We start from the raw sequence: 14,953 nt of genomic DNA on the forward strand, positions 1-14,953 counted from the left end.
GAAGTTCTATGCACCATGTATCTATCTACGCACTCATGTCTTTTTAATACAATGATTCCAGCCACCAATAAGTCCAGCTTAATCAGAAATGTTCTCCTCCCTCCACACAAACATTACAATGCAGGAACAAACTAGTGGTTTTCTTTCTACAATAAAAAGTAGTAATAAATTGTAAATGCATTGGGAGCCTGACATTACTGTTCACGATGTTACCAGTGTAGTACGCTTCCTCCCACCTTGCCAGCCTACAGTTCCACTCAAGTTTTTAATGGCTGTTAGTAACATTACAGGACAAGATTATACTAAGGTATCTGGCAGAATAAATAAAGGCGATGTTTCTTCCTTTCCTCATAAACTTTATTTCTTAGGCCTATGTTATTAGATTTTCAATTTTTTCTTAAAAGTTACAGTAATTAAAGTAGTGTGGTACTGACAAAGTAAGACCAATGAAACAAAACAGAAAGTCAAGAAACAGATTCATTTACACTTACAATTTGCATATGATGAAGTCAGAATTTCAAATAAGGGGAAGAGGGATCTTTCAAGAAAGAGTATTAAAAATAAAAGTTAGGGACTTTTCTGGCGGTCCAGTAGTTAAGACTCCTCCTAATGCAAGGGGTGTCACAGGTTCTATCCCTGGGGAACTAGGGTCCCACATGCCACTGTGTGCGGCCAAAAAAATTTTTTAAACAAATAATAATAAAAAATATTAAATGCTACCTCATTTCATATACCAATATATACTATTGATAAAAAGAATCAAATGCAAAAAACTCTACAACCATTCCTAAGAGCAGCTACCAAACAGAAATAAAATTTAGATTTGACTTAAAAAAAATTTTAACTCAGGAATGTTCATTATCAAATTTTAAAGACAAATACATTGGGAGGAACATTTTGATATATAGTAAATAACTTACTATATATAAAGATCTCTTGGTTAGGAAACCAAAATTAATACTTTAATAGGCAAATAAAGAGTAACTACCAATATCACAAAATAAGAAATTTAAATGGCTGTCAAAAATGAACAAGTACAATAACAAAAAAAGATGCAATTTTTCACCTATCTTAAATTTGCAACTTTAATTCTTATATACTTTAATCTTTGGTAGGATTATAAATTGTTACCTTTCAGAAAGAGAGTATTTATCAACATGTAACTTCAAAAATTACTACATAACACTGGACATAACTTATAGCAATTTATCCTAAAAATTGTAAACCTACACAAAATTGTAGCTACAACAATTTATAACATGGAAAAATAGAAAGTAATGTAAATGTTCAACACTATGGTGTCATTTAAAAATATGATACAACAGGAGAAAATTTAAGTTCTTTCAAAACTTAACTAGTTAGGCTTTATTATGCTTAACTAGTTCAGCATAACATAGTGAAGAGCTTAATTCTCAAACGTAACCAGTACTCAGAACAACATAAAGTACATTACTAGGACCCCAAACACTGCCCAGTCATTAACGTGCTAAGGGTAACCTCTATTTTTTAAATATCATCATAGATCCATTTTGCCTGTTTTTTAGTTTTACATAAATGGAATCATATTGTATACTATTTTGAGTCTGGCTTCTTTTGCTTATGATTGTGATTTTGAGATCTTTAAGTAGTTGTTCATTCTCTTTCACTGCTGTATAGTATTTCAAAAAAATGTACTCATTCTACTGTAAATGAATGTGTGGGTCACTTCCACTTTTGGAATTTAAAATAACTGTCATGTCTTTTGGTGTATATAGATACATATTTCATTAGGTCTATACTAGGATAGAACAGCTAGGTTATAAAATATACACTACCACTTTTCTAAAGTAATATTACCCAGTAATCTATACCATCAGCAGTTTATGTGAGTTCTATTGCTCTTTACCAGCTATGGGTTTTGGGTTGTTTTTTTTTTTTTCCTGTTTACTTAATTTTAACATTCTGTTGGGTATATAGTAGTATCTCTCTGTAGTTTTAATCTGCATTTTCCTGGTGACTAATGAGGTTGAGGACCTTTTGTAAACTTAGTCATTTGGATAACGTCTTTTGTAAAGCGGAAGTTAAAGCTTTTCACCATTTTTTGGTGAAAAAAATGTCCCTTTAGTGGCAGTCTTTTCTTACTGATTTCTAGAAACTTTATGTATTTCAGAATGGAGTCCTTTTTTCAAATGTATTATTACAAAGATGTTCTCCTAATCTGTGAGTTAATTTTCCATTCTCTTTACAGTGTCTTTTGATAAACAGAAGTAATTAATTTTAATGAAAAGTAACTTATCATTGTTTCCTTGATTATAATTTGTGCTTTTTATGCCTTGCTTAAGAAATATTTCTTTTCCTAAGGTCAAAAAGCTATTCTCTCGCGTAGTAGCCTAGAAGTTTAATTTTAATTTTTATACTTATATCTAAAACTCATCTACACTGGCTTTTATGTACAGTAGGAGTCAGGGCTCATATTCTAAAACTTGAATGCAGTGTTTTTCAAACTGCAGGTTGGAGCTCACAGTATCAATTTAAAGGATAACCAGCATTTTAAAAAAAACTGAAATATCTAAGAACAAAACACAGAGTATATCTGCTATTTCATCAATTACAATTAACATCTCTGAAATTGGGCTATTTCTTATAATAATGGCAACTTACAATTAAAAATGGTAGCACTTTTTCTGTATATTATTGGGTTGGGCCAAAATGTCTATTTGGGTTTCTCTTAAGCTCTCATATAAGATCATTCAGTGATGGAATACAATAGACTGGGGGCCGCTGTGTGAAAGCATATCTATGTGATACAGACACAAATACAGAAGGCAATAGCACCCCACTCCAGTACTCTCGCCTGGAGAATCCCAGGGACGGAGGAGCCTCGTGGCTGCAGTCCATGGGGTTGCGAAGAGTCAGACACGACTGAGAGACTTCACTTTCACGTTTCACTTTCATGCACTGGAGAAGGAAATGGCAACCCACTCCAGTGTTCTTGCCTGGAGAATCCCAGGGACGGGGAAGCCTGGTGGGCTGCCGTCTATGGGGTCGCACAGAGTCGGACACGACTGAAGTGACTTAGCAGCAGCAGCAGCAACACGTACACACATGCATATAGCATACAGACATAAAGACACATGCTCACATACATTAGGTCTAAATATAATTCTTGCTTCTGTGAAACACTGGAAACCCCTGAGTAAGGTGTTAGAGCGCACGGAGCTCACACTGCATGCTGCCACTACCTTTTCAGTTGTCTTTCAATTCTCCCAATTATATCAAAAGTATTTTCATTCTCTTTCACTGCTGTACAGTACTTCAAAAATTACATACTCATTCTAGTGTAGATAAATGTGTGGGTCACTTACACTTTTGGAATTTAAAATCATTCCGTCATGTCTTTGGTGTGTATGGGTATATATTTTGTTGTTTGTTTTTAACACAAAGAACTGGTCTCTTGTTCAGGTTACTGTAACAGTGTTTAGCTAGAATTTCATTATACATTTTGTTTCTATGGTGTTTTTTTTTTTTACAGTAACCAATCTCTACATAGTTTCCTTTTCTGATTTTTTTAAAGGAAAAATATTTTTAAAATATACAACAAAAGAACAAATGGTATGCAGATTTGTCCAAAACTGTGAAGGCTGTAATCTCCTGTCTAAAATTTGTGAAATACTATCTGAAAAGAATAGCGACATAAAAAAACCATGTAAACTATATTAAATGGGGAAAAAGGCAAGTCAAAATAAGTCTGTATGACCCATCTTTACAATGTTTTACCTATCAGTCTTTATTTAAAGAAGCACTAGAACAGTGCTAGAATGCTGACAACGCTACCCCTGTAACCCTCTGTTTTGCTTGTATACCCCATCTAAAGTTTCCTTAAGGGAGACACATTTCTTTTTAAAATAACAATGAACAGTGACTTTTTAAAAACGGAAACTGAAAAAGGCAAATGAGCCACACCAAGACCCCAGATACATATGCTCTAACTTTAAAAAACAGAAACTAGTCAGTCACTGAAACTTCCAGCAGAGTCAGATCCTGCAGACACACGTGACCTGTGTCTGCTTCCTGATCTATAAAGCTGAAGTGAAAACAGGTTCTCCCCGAGAGAGTGAGAAAACTTTAAAAGATAATCCTGGCACTTAATATGGGCTCCTTTAGTCAAATTTAAACTCCAAAGGACAGAAGTGTTTGGCTGTTTTATTCATTCTGTACTCTCAGCATTTAGAATAATTCCTGACACACACGCAGGGTAGTATAATAAGTATATACTGACAATGAATACTACCTAGAATTATTATAGGTATATCTTCCTATTAATTGTAATGACCAAACTGGTAATCTTGTTTCTGCTTAACTCACTTCCCATATTTTCCAAACTGTCTACAATGAGCAAGATTTCAACATGTAGGGCAAGAAACCATGAAACACCATTTCTGGCTGTCACAGGAAAGAAGCAAAAAATAAAATCTATTTTCAGAAAGGCAGTCACCCTTATCACCTCCATAGTATTCATTTACCTAGATAAAAGAAGAACACCTCATTAATTATTTGACTGTTTAAAAAGGTCCAAAACAAGCACAGATACAAGTCTGCTAGAATTTCCCTAAGAAAGCAGACAATGGGTGGCAGAATGTGCACTTTAATGCTTCCTAGGGCTCAGGAAGAGACTGTGAAGAGAACTTTAAAGCAAAACTTGTAAGGTGTTTCATGTTTACTAAAGAAAGCCAGAAAAAGAATGTGCTTTAGAAGCAGGAACAGAAGAACAGGCAACAGACACTGAGTCATGAAGCACAGCGCCACGGAGGCAGTCCGTCCGCTGAAAGGTAAGGAGCAGGCCTTTAGAGCCAGGAGTCCCCACTGCAAACCCCAGGCTTTGCCAATTACTAACTGCGGGACTTTCGGTACGTCACTTGCCTTCTCTCTGGGACCTGGTTCCCTCTTTTATAGGGCAGGGATAACTCTGCCTACCTTGAAGGAAAAGAAATAACATGGGCAAACGACCTACAACGTAACGTTGCTCAGAGAAGGAAAAGGACAAACCAGAAAAACCTTTTTACTCTTTTGCTTCTACTATAAATTATTTTAAAAGAAACATGAAAGTATCTATTAATGATGTGAAGGGAAGTTAGAGAAATGCCATACCACATCACAATCATTTCTCATATTACTGTGTTAAGGGGTAACCTGGCAGACTCAGCAAAGATTTCAAACATAAAATCTACCCAAGAAATTGTAAAGCAACGAATTATAGTAACAGTAGCTACCACTTATTGAGCACACATTAGAAATTATATCATTCAACTAAAACTAGGGAAACAAAACCAAAACCACCAAAAACTTAAGAGTAAGATGATGAATTTAACATAATATCCATCAAATTTCCAGCAGGTTTCATTCTACTCCCCTCCCCACCCCACCAATTGAGCTGATTTTAAAATTTTTATGAAAATATATAGAGTGAAGGCAATCTGGAAGAACTAAGTGAGAGAATTTACACTATGAAATATCAAGATCTACTATATAGCTCTTGTAACAAAGAGAGTATTATATAGGAATAAAGGTAGACAAAGGGCTTCCCTCCTAGCTCAGCCGGTAAAGAATCTGCCTGCAATGCAGGAGACCCAGGTTTGATTCCTGGGTTGGGAAGATCCCCTGAAGAAGGAAATGGCAACCCACTTCAGTATTCTTGCCTGCAGAGTCCCATGGACAGGGGAGCCTGGTGGGCTACAGTCCAAGGGGTCGCAAGACTCAGACACAACTTAACAACTAAGCCACCACCAAATACTGTATCCAAACTCAAATCCACACATTATGAGTTCCCTTCACTAATTACCAAGGTAACACTTCAGTGCAGTGGAGGAAAAAAAATGCTCTTTCCAGTAAAAGACTATCAACTGGATATTCTTATTTTGAGCCCTACCTACCCTCTCAACAAGGGGAAAAAGTATATTCTACATAGACTGCAGATTTAAATGTCAAAGGTAAGCTTCTAGAAGAAACCATAGATCATCTCCATGACCATGGAATAGGTAAAGCTTTCCTAAACAGGATAAAGCATCTGCTAACAAGAAAGAAAAATCTGATAAACTGGATTATAATGAGAAATTTCTGTTCACTGAAAGCATCAATAAGAGACTGAAGATTAAAATGCTCTAAAACTGATTTATGGTGACAGAACAACACTGAACTGCATACCTGAAATGGCTGGATTTTACAACATACACAATACATCAATTTTTAAGGAATTAAACTTAAAAGAAAAAAAGGCAACCCACAAAGTGAGAAAAGATTGATAAAACATCCAGAACATTAAAAAAAAACCAACCCTCACTTCAAATCAATAAGGAATGCAAACACATACACTCAACCCCTCCTCCCCCAAAATAGGTAAAACACTTATATAGGCACTTCACAAAAGAAAATACCCAAATAAAGTTGTAACATGAAAATTCAACCCAAGGGCTATCATCCAGAAACAATAACTTGCATTTTGGTTACAAAGGTTGAAAACTATAGATTTATATATATATATATTTTTTTTTTTTTGAAGCATGCTCTCTAGTAAATTGCTTTTCACATGTGTCAAGGATATCTTTTCATATCACTGTAGACCTTCATTTTCATTTTTAATGCCAACAGTTTACTTCATCCCATAATTTACTCAGCACAGGTAAGTAGTAGACATTAAACTTTTTACTGTCACATACAACTACAATTAACCTTTATGCTTACTTTGAATAATTGCCTCTTTTGATCAAATTCCTAGAAATGCTGGATCCATAAGAACTTGTATTTAATAAATGAATGTCTAAACTGAATTTCATTTCCTTTGTTTAATCATTTCTATTCATCAGAATAGAGTTCATATTATAAGTTATAAAATCTAATGGTCAATTCTCATTGCTTACATTTCAGAACCTATCAAAAAGACTTGAGCATTCTCTCCTCCCGGATATGCTTCAGTCACTTGGCTTCCAGGACTCTGCACTCATCTACTTCTCAGATCTCTAACACAAGAAATATTAGAGGTTTTCAGACACAAGGAAAACCAGAAGAAAACCTGAATCCAGTGAGGGAATGCAGAGATAAATGAAGAGGAAATGGTAAAAATGACAGTATATATAAAATAATATTTCTAGTTTTTAATTTCTTTAAAATGTGACTGACTACCTGAGGAGTTCAAAATGTTGAACCACCACAAATAAATGGAAAGTGATCTTTTAGCCATGAACTACAAGACTCAATATTGTTATGATGTCAGTACTACCCAAAGATTCTATAGATTCAATGCAATCCTTATCAAATTTCAAGAGTTTTTTGCATATACAGAAAAACCCATCCTAAAATTCATACAGAATCTCAAGGGACCCTGAATAGCCAAAATAATCTTAGAAACAACAGCAATACCATCTCACATTTCCTGATTTCAAAACTTATTACAAAGCTACAGTAATCAAAATAGCATGGTACTGGCATAAAGACCGATATAGAGACCAACTGGAGTAGACAGCCCAGAAATAAATCCTCACATACACAGTCAAATGATTTTTGATAAAGGTACCAGGATTATTCTACGGGAAAATAACATTTTTCTCAACAAAGGCTACTGGAAAAACTAGATATCCACATATCAAAGAATGAAGTTGGGCCCTTACCTGATAGCACATATAAAAATTAGCTCAAAATGGGTCAAAGATCCAAACATAACAGCTAAAACTCTAAACTTCTTAGAAGAAAAGATAAAGGAAAAACTTCACTACATTGGATTTAGCAATGATTCCTTGTATATGATACCAAAAGCTAAGACAACAAAAATAAAAATATATAAATCAGACTATATCCAAAACTTAAAACTGCTGTGCAAAGAATACAATCAACAGAGTGAAAATTCAACCTATGAAATGGGAAAACATGTTTGCAAAGCATACATCTGATAAGGGATTAATATTCAGAATCTATAAAGAACTAAAACTAAACAGCAAAAACAAATTAATTCAAAATGGGCAAGGGGCTTGAACAGACACTTCTCCGAAAAGATATACATACTAGCGGCCAAAAAGCTTATGGAAAGCTACTCAGCCTCATTAATCATTCAGTTCAGTCCAGTCGCTCGGTCGTGTCCAACTCTTTGCGACCTCATGAACTGCAGCACACCAGGCCTCCCTCTCCATCACCAACTCCTGGAGTTTACTCTAACTCATGTCCATCGAGTTGGTGATGCCATCCAGCCATCTCATCCTCTGTTGTCCCTTTCTCCTCCTGCCCCCAATTAGGGAAATGCAAATCAAAACCACTGTGAGATACCACATCTATCAGAATGACTAGCACCAAAGCAACAGAAAGTAGCCAGTGTTGGCAAGAACGTGGACACACTTGACCCCCACACACGCTGACAGAGGTGTGAAAGGGGGCAGCTGCCATGGGACAGTGGACGGCAGTTCATCAAAAGAGTAAAGATAGAGTTACCATACGATCCAGCAAGACCAATTCTGCATCTATGTCCAAAAGAATTAAAAGAATCTCAAAGAAATATTTACACAATTGTGTCCATATACCAGCATTATTCACAATAACCAAAAGGTGGAAACAACCCAAACGCTCATTGAAGGATGAAATGCTAGACAAAGATGGTATTAACATGCAAAGGAATATTATTCAGCCTTTAAAAAGAAAAGGAAATTCTTATACGTGCTGTAACATGGATGAACACTGAGGACACTAAGCTAAGTGAAATAAGTCAGTTATAAAAAGAAATACTGTACAATTCCACTTATGTGAGGTATCTAGACCATCCAAATTCATAGAAACAGAAAACAGAATGGTTGTTCTTGCTCCGCCAGGGGAAATGAGGAGTGGTTAATGCACTGTATAACATAGAGCAATGTTAACTTTGTTAATCATGTTGTAATTATATTCCTAATACTTATTTATCTAATAACTTTGTATTAGTCTTTATAGCTTTTGACAACTTTAATCTTTTTTTTTTTACTTTAGAATATTTTAATTTTTTTAAACTTTTTATTTCTATTGGGGTATAGCCAATTAAGTGTTGTGAACAGTTTCACGTGAACGCCAAAGGGACTTAGCCATACATACACATGCATCCATTCTCCACCAAACTCCTCTCCACGTAACACTGAGCAGAGTTCTGGTGCTATACCGTAGGTCCTTGTTGGGTATCCATTTTAAATACAGCAATATTGACCACTTTAAGTCCCCCAGGCCGTACCTCCTGACTCTGTAACTACAAACCTGACATTTTCTAAAAGTCTGTTTGTTGTGAAGTATAACTGACCTACAACACTAGAAAAATAAACAGCTTTTGAAATTATGTATTTACTCACATAAATATGACACAGTAGCAAAAATAGCAACAATATATCATGGACTCTATATCCTTTATAGAAATCAAATGTAAGACAACAAACAGAACAAGCAGCACCAAGGATGGAAGGAGGGAAGGGGAGGTATACGCTGTAAGGTCTTTCTTCCATGTACATGAAGCAGCATCTATCCCTTCAGGACAGGCTGTGGTAAGTTAAAGACGTGAATTGTAAATGCTACAACAAACATGAGAGGAAAATATTAACCAAACAAGGTTTAACTAATCAACCAATGGTAGAGATGAAAACGGAATCACCCCAAAACTAAATTAATCCAAAAGAGAGCATAAAAGAGTAAAAGAGGGGAAAAGAGCAGATGGAACAAGTAGAAAACAAATAACAAAGGGGTAGATTTAAAACTAAAATCTTCAATTCAGTCACTCAGTCGTGTCCAACTCTGTGACCCCATGGAATGCAGCACACCAAGCTTCCCTGTCCATCACCAACTCCTGGAGCTTACTCAAAATCATGCCCATAGCATCAGTGATGCCATCCAACCATCTCATCCTCTGTCATCCCCTTCTCCTCCCGCCTTCAATCTTTCCCATCATCAGGGTCTTTCCCAATGAGTCAGTTATTTGCATCAAGTGGCCAAAGTACTGGAGTTTCAGCTTCAGCATCAGTCCTTCAAATGAATATTCAGGATTCATTTAGGATTGACTGGTTGGATCTCCTTGCTGTCCAAGAGACTCAAGAGTCTTCTCCAACACCACAGTTCAAAATTTCTCCTGGCAATGTTGATTCCAGCTTGTGCTTCATCCAGCCCAGCATTTCACATGATGTACTCTGCACAGAAGTTGAATAAGCAGGGTGACAATATACAGCCTTGACGTACTCCTTTCCCGATTTGGAACCAGTCTGTTGTGCCATGTCCAGTTCTAACTGTTGCTTCCTGACCTGCATACAGATTTCTCAGGAGGCAGGTCAAGCAGTCTGGTATTCCCATCTCTTGAAGAAATTTCCACAGTTTCTTGTGATCCACACAGTCAAAGGCTTTGGCATAGTCAATAAAGCAGAAATAGATGTTTTTCTGGAACTCTCTTGCTTTATCAATGATCCAATCAATGGATGTTGGCAATCTGACCTCTGGTTCCTCTGCCTCTTCTAAATCCAGCTTGAACATCTGGAAGTTCATGGTTCATGTACTGTTGAACCCTGGCTTGGAGAATTTTGAGCATTACTTTACTAGCATGTGAGATGAGTGTGACTTGTGTGGTAGTTTGAGCATTTTTGGCATTGCCTTTCTCTGGGATTGGAATGAAAACTGACCTTTTCCAGTCCTGTGGCCACTGCTGAGTTTTCCAAATTTGATGGCAACATCATCTTTAAGGATATGAACTAGCTCAACTGGAATTCTATCACCTCCACTAGCTTTGTTCGTAGTGATGATTCCTAAGGCCCAGTTGAATTCACATTCCAGGATGTCTGGCTCTAGGTGAGTGATCACACCATTGTGATTATCTGAGTCATGAAGATCTTTTTTGCATGAATCTTTTGTGTATTCTTGCCACCTCTTCTTAATACCTTCTGCTTCTGTTAGGTCCATACCATTTCTGTCCTTTATTGGGCCCATCTTTGCATGAAATGTTCCTTTGGTATCTCTAATTTTCTTGAAGAGAGCTCTTATCTTTCCCATTCTATTATTTCCCTCTATTTCTTTGCATTGATCACTGAGGAAATGATCCATCTTCCAGAGGAGATGATCAAACACTGAGGAGATGATCATCTTCCCGAGGAGATGGTGGAGTAGAAGAACATGCACTCATCTTCTCCTGCGAGAACTCCAAAACTACAACTTGCTGCTGAACAACAGTCAACTGGAGAATGTTGGATCCTACCAAAAAAAGATACCCACGTCCAAGGGCAAAGGAGAAGCCCCAGCAAGACGGTGAGAGAGGCGAAATAGTGTTTAGAATTAAACCTCTTACCCACCAGAGACACTCAGAGGGCTCAAACAAACCTTGTGCACACCAGGACCCAGAGATCCCACAGAGACTGAGCCAGAACTGTGTTTCATTGTCTCCTAGGAAGGTACAGGTCAAGAGTGGCCTGCCACAGGGGTAGGGACTCTGGGTGCAGCAGACCTGGGTATGGCATCAGCCTTCTTGAAGGAGGAGGTCGCCATTAACCCCACCACAAAGCCACCAGAACACAGGACTGGGAAACAGACTCTTGGAGGGCACAAACAAAACCTTGTGTGCACCAGGACCCAGAAGAATGGAGCAGTGATCCCACAAGAGACTGACCCAGACCTGCCCATGAGTGTCCAGAGTCTCCAGCAGAGGTGTGGGTCAGTGGTGGCCTGCTGCAGGGTCGGGGGCACTGAGTGCAGCAGTGCATGCATGGACCTGTTGAAGGAGGTGACATTATCTTCATTACCTCCACCATAGTTTGGCCTCAGGTCAAACAACAGGGAGGGAACACAGCTCCACCCATCAACGGAAAATTGGATTCAAGATTTACTGAGCACGGCCCCGCCCATCAGAGCAAGACCCAGTTTCCCCCTCAGTCAGTCTCTCCCATCAGGAAGCTTCCATAAGCCTCTTATCCTTATCCATCCTAGGGCAGACAGAATGAAAACCACAGTCACAGAAAACTAACCAATCTGATCACATGGACCACAGCCTTGTCTAACTCAGTGAAACTATGATCCATGACATGTAGGGCCACCCAAGATGCACGAGTCATGGTGGAGAGTTCTGACAAAACACGGCCCACTGGAGAAGGGAATGGTAAACCACTTCAGTATTCTTGCCTTGAGAACCCCAGGAATAGCATGAAATGGCAAAAAGATAGGCCACTGAAAGATGAATCCCCCAGGTCGGTAGATGCTCAGTATGCTATGGGATGTAAGTGGAAAAATAATTCCAGAAAGAATGAAGAGATAGAGCCAAAGCAAAAACAACACCCAGTTGTGGATGAAACTGGTGATGGAAGTAAAGTCCAATGCTGTAAAGAGCAATACTGCATAGGAACATGGAATGTTAGGTCCATGAATCAAGGCAAATTGGAAGTGGTCAAACAGGAGATGGCAAGAGTGAACATCGACATTTTAGGAATCAGTGAACTAAAATGGACTGGAATGGGTGAATTTAACTCAGATGACCATTATATCTACTACGGTGGACAAGAATCCGTTAGAAGAAATGAAGTAGCCATCATAGTCAACAAAAGAGTCTGAAATGCCGTACGTGGATGCAATCTCAAAAACGACAGAATGATCTCATTTCCAAGGCAAACCATTCAATATCACAGTGATCCAAGTCTGAAGTTGAATGGTTCTTAATAGCAACATAAAACCTTCTAGAACTAACACCCCAAAAAGATGTCCTTTTCATTATTGGGGACTGGAATGCAAAAGTAGGAAGTTAAGAGATACCTGGAGTAACAGGCAAGTTTGGCCTTGGAGTACAAAACAAAGCAGGTCAAAGGCTAACAGAATTTTGCCAAGAGAACACACTGGTCATAGCAAAGATCCTCTTCTAATAACACAAGAGAAGACTCTACACATGGACACCACCAGATATTCAATACCGAAATCAGATTGATTATATTCTTTGCAGCTAAAGCGGGAGAAGCTCTATACAGTCAGTAAAAACAAGACCAGGAGCTGACTGTGGCTCAGATCATGAACTCCTTACTGTCAAATTCAGACTTAAATTGAAGGAAGTAGGGAAAACCAGTAGACCATTCAGGTATGACCTAAATCAAATCCTTTATTATTCAACAGTGTAAGTGAGAAATAGATTCAAGGGATTAAATCTGATAGACAGAGTGCCTGAAGAACTATGGACGGAGGTTCATGACATTGTACAGGAGACACGGATCAAGACCATCCCCAAGGAAAAAGAAATGCAAAAAAGGCAAAATGGCTGTCTGAGGAGTCCTTACAAATAGCTGAGAAAAGAAGAGAAGCAAAAGGCGAAGGAGGAAAAGAAAGATATACCTGTTTGAAGGCAGAGTTCCAAAGAATAGCAAGGAGAGATAAGAAAACTAAAATCTTAGTAATTGGTTAAATGTAAATGGTGAAAATATTTCAATTAAAAGACAGAGACTGTGAAATTGGGTAACTACATATAAGAAATCCACTTTAAACACAAAGGCACACTGGTTAAATGTAAACGGACAGAAAAAGAAACATAACATCTCATGACTAATCAAAGGACACATCCAGAGTAGCTATGCTATCACTGGACAAAGCAGATTTTAGAACAAAGAATGTAACCAGGGATAAAGTGAGACACTTTCATACTGTTAATGGGATCAATTTATCAAAATGATACAGTAATCCTATATGCATATGCCCTTGAGTAACAGAGCTTTAAAATACATGTGTAAGAGAAAATAATAACATACTCAAAGGAGGAAAAAAAATCCAAAGTTAGATGTGAACATTTTAACACTCCTCTCTTAGTTATGCATAGAACAAGCAGACAGAAAAGAGTACAGATGTGGAGGACATGAATAACACTATCAGATGACTTACCCTGACATCTATAGAACACTCTACCCAACAAGGGAGCACATTCTTTCCAAGTACAGATCAAACATTCACCAAGATAAATGCTATTCTAGGCCATAAAATAGGTTTCAATAAATTTAAAAGGGCTGAGAATATGTCCTGGATGACAAAGAATTAATCCAAAATTAACCTAATAGAAACACCCTGAAATCTGAAGATTAAACAATGCATCATTAAACAACAGGAGTCAAAAAAGAAATCACAAGGAAAATTAGAAAATACCATGAACTATATGAAAATGAAAACTGAACATATTAAACATTGTGGGATATAACTAAAGAGGTGCTTAGAGAGAAACTGATGTCACTGAATGCATTAGAAAATTAGAAAAGAAAGAAAATGGTCTTCAAAGCAATAATCTAAGCTTTCACCATAAAAAAAAAAAAGTAGAAAATTAGCAAATTAAACCCAAAATAAGCAGAGGAAGGAAATAAGATGAGATCCAAAATTAGTAGAACAAAAAATAGAAAAACAATAAGGAAAAAAATTAATGAAACCAAAAGTCCTGTCTTTGAAACAGTCAATAAAACTGATAAACTTCTAGTCAAACTGCTAAGGAAAAAATTATACAAAAAAAACAAATTTTCAGTCTCAGAAATAAAAGTGGGATCATGAAAACTGATGCTGGTTCAGATGGTAAAGAATCTACCTACAATGTGGAATTTGACCCCTGGGTTGGGAAGATCTCCTGCAAAAGGTAATGGCAACCCACCCCAGTATTCCTGCCTGGAGAAGTCCATGGACAGAGGAGCCTGGCAGGCTACAGTCCATGGGTTCGCAAGAGTCGGACACGACTGAGTGACTAACACTTTGACTTTTGACAAACATTAAAGGAAAATAAGGGAATATTACAGACTTACAGTAATCTATTCCACAACTCAGATAAGAGGGACAAATTCTTTAGAAGATACAAGAATACTCATACAAGAAGAAATGGATAACCTCAACAGCTATTAAAGAAACTGGTTTCAGTGGTGAATTTTATTTAGTATTTAAGGAAGAAACATATCAATGCTACAAACTATTCCAAAAAGTAGATGAAAAGGGAACATCACCAACAATA

At 37.3% G+C, this 14,953-nt stretch overlaps 1 protein-coding gene across 31 annotated transcripts in view; it reads right to left on the reverse strand.

Moving 5' to 3' along the window:
- The window catches only part of FBXW11 (F-box and WD repeat domain containing 11), a 131,727-nt gene that overhangs the window by 48,183 nt on the left and 68,591 nt on the right, over nt 1–14,953 (reverse strand). The window contains exon 1 of one of the 31 annotated variants that reach the window (XM_055554593.1): nt 11,621–11,693. The exons of the other annotated variants lie outside the window; for them this stretch is intronic. The gene's annotated coding sequence lies outside the window, so the exon portion shown is untranslated. Of the gene's footprint in view, nt 1–11,620; nt 11,694–14,953 lie in introns of those variants that run through there. 31 annotated transcript variants of the gene reach the window in all.

The sequence above is a fragment of the Bubalus kerabau genome, chromosome 18 (genome assembly GCF_029407905.1).
Source record: "Bubalus kerabau isolate K-KA32 ecotype Philippines breed swamp buffalo chromosome 18, PCC_UOA_SB_1v2, whole genome shotgun sequence".
In the NCBI taxonomy this organism is placed as follows: domain Eukaryota; kingdom Metazoa; phylum Chordata; class Mammalia; order Artiodactyla; family Bovidae; genus Bubalus; species Bubalus kerabau.